Source organism: Nicotiana tabacum, chromosome 24 (genome assembly GCF_000715075.1).
Source record: "Nicotiana tabacum cultivar K326 chromosome 24, ASM71507v2, whole genome shotgun sequence".
Taxonomy (NCBI): Eukaryota; Viridiplantae; Streptophyta; class Magnoliopsida; order Solanales; family Solanaceae; genus Nicotiana; species Nicotiana tabacum.
The window spans coordinates 58,537,346-58,540,008 of NC_134103.1; the positions used below are offsets into that span (position 1 = coordinate 58,537,346).

Sequence of the window (2,663 nt, forward strand, 5' to 3'; positions counted from 1 at the left end):
TCGCAAATGCGTACGGTGAACACATTGCAAAAGCGATCAAATTAATCGCAAATGCGACTCAACCTAGCCCAAGCCCTGATCGCAAAAGCGAATTTTGACTCCAACCATTCTCGCAAATGCGATCTCCCACCTCGCAAATGCGAGTGTTGTAAATGCAAACAAATTATTGCATTTGCGAGACCTCCAGCACATGTTCAAAACCAGCAAAACTAAAACTCTTCTAGGCACTCTGAAATGCGTCAAAAACTCACCCGAGCCCCCCGGTCTCTAAACCATACTTCAACACAAGTATAAAAATATAACATAAACTCGCTCGCGCAATCAAATCATCAAAATAACATCCGAAACCATGAATCGGACCTCCAAAACACATGAAATTAACACGAAACTCACAAACTTCAAAAAACACAACCGCGCGTCTGATTCCTATCAAATCAACTCGAAATGACGTCAAACTTTGTAGACAAGTTCCAAATAATAAAACGGACCTATTCAAAGTCCAAAATCAAAATCTGATCCCGAGAGCTATAAAATCAGCCTACGGTCAAACTTTTCAAAATTCTAAACCTTTAAATTGCCAACTTTCAGCAAAACAAGACAAATCAATCTAGGGATCTTCGAATTTGATTCCGGGTATACGCCCAAGTCCAAAATCAATATACGAACCTACCGGAGTCATCAAAATACCGTTCCGGGATCTTTTTCATAAAAGTCAAATATCGATGAACATTTTCAACTTAGCTTCTAAAGTGAGAATCACTCATCCAAATACATCCCGAAATATCCGAAAATCAATTCCGACCTTGCACGCAAGTCGTAATACACAATATGAAGCCACTCAAAATCTCGAACTACTGAATAGAACGTTAAAGCTCAAAACGATCGGTCGGGTCGTTACAGTAAATGAGTAAGTCCTATGGTTAGTTAATCTCCTTGGAAATATTAAAGAATAAGAATAATTAAAGAAATAATAAATTCACTTTATTAAGAATAAAAAATAGTCAATACATAAGCATAACAAGAGATCTAATCCAAACTTTGATAATGAATTTTTTTATAAATAAGACTCAAGTAGTGAAATAGAGTATTACACGCTTAGATATTCAATACATGACAAGAAATTAAAGAAATGAGTAAAAATTTGAGAAATTGCTCATTCAAGGTTTTCAAATCTTCAATCCCTAGTGTGGTGTAAGAAATTTAGCTCCAAGACTTGTATTTTTTGCTAGCCTTCCAAAATAAGCTGGGTCGAGTCTTATTTGATTTGGGATCTGAAAATGTGAATTAACAATTCTGTCTAGAACAGAAGCTCGAAGCCGCTCCTACAAAATTTTGCATTGCATGTGCGGAAGTCTGACTTGGTCAAGGTATTGCAGGTGCGTGAAATTATTCCCCAGATGTGGAGGAGTATGATTTCACACACGGCAAATGCGGATCAAAGGACCATAGTTATTGTTTGCCGACGTGGATTCGGAATCGCGGGTGCAATATCTGAGTGCATTTCTTCCATTTGTCTTCTCTCTTTGCACATTCGACCTTCTTTTACTCTTACACCAACTAATATTCAACACACCTGAAATAATAGCATCTTACACAATAAATAGCCTTATTTTATACATAAAAAATACAAAAACCAAATAAAAGATACTAGAATAAGTTTGGTAAAATCACCACTTATCAAACCTCACCTTTCGCATGTGGACCAAATGCAATGTATGATTTTAAGTCAACCTGAAAATAAAGAGAGTTTTACATTTTTGGCTGGCCGGCTAACACAAGTTATAGTCGGTTGGTCCTAAAATACTGTAGTCCCAAAAATATATCTTCTGGTGTCGATCTTTATCTCAAACGCAACAAAATCCCTTTTATCCCTTCCTTCTTCATCATTTTTACCAGCAATACCCTTTTTTCAGTCAGAGAACATTCAATAGCCACCACAGCTCAATCATTACTTTATTCCCTCCATCAACGCTGGAAAATTTATTTTCACATTTACTTTACGACAATTACTCATCCCCCATCCACTTTATTCAACTTAGCCACCATTCTATCACTACAATAAAGCCAACAAACTGCCAAAAAAAAAAGAAATGAATAGAAAGCAATGTATACATCTCTGCAAAAAAGTATTGTCGGCCACCTCACTTCCACTACGTACCATTTCCACTGAGTATACACAATATAATAATCTCACTGTATGCATATTGTATAACTATGTATAATTTATACAAAAAATACGATATTTAGCTACAAAATTATTAGTTACAACACAAAATATGTCAATTGTTTACTTTTAGTAACAAAAATTACATTTTGTCTTTAAATACATGAGCCACATCTATCTATTATCAAAAGAAAAGAAGTCAGCAATGAAAATTTACCAAGTGTCACGTGAAGAAAATGTCATGTGCCAATTTTATGACAAAATTAGTTGTTAGGTAAAATTAGTTTATTTTTGAATTTAAATTTCAAAATAATGAAATATCTATATTGTTTTAAGGAACAGTAATTTTGAAATTATATTCGGAAACCAACACATAATATAACTCATCGCGCATCTTTGACCTAAAAAATATCAATTCCTACAGATTTGGCGCTTCATTCCCACGATCTCACACCACCATTCTAACTCCTAACCCACCAACTCTTCTGCAGTGGATTCT

General features: G+C 35.0%; 1 long non-coding RNA gene across 1 annotated transcript; it reads right to left on the reverse strand.

The window, feature by feature from the left end:
* Nucleotides 1-1,027: 1,027 nt before the first annotated feature.
* On the reverse strand, nt 1,028-2,189 carry LOC142178492 (uncharacterized). Its single transcript, XR_012706656.1, has 2 exons — nt 1,689-2,189; nt 1,028-1,573 (listed from the first exon to the last, which is right to left on the reverse strand). It is a non-coding gene; the product is annotated as an uncharacterized LOC142178492 (long non-coding RNA).
* Nucleotides 2,190-2,663: the final 474 nt, after the last annotated feature.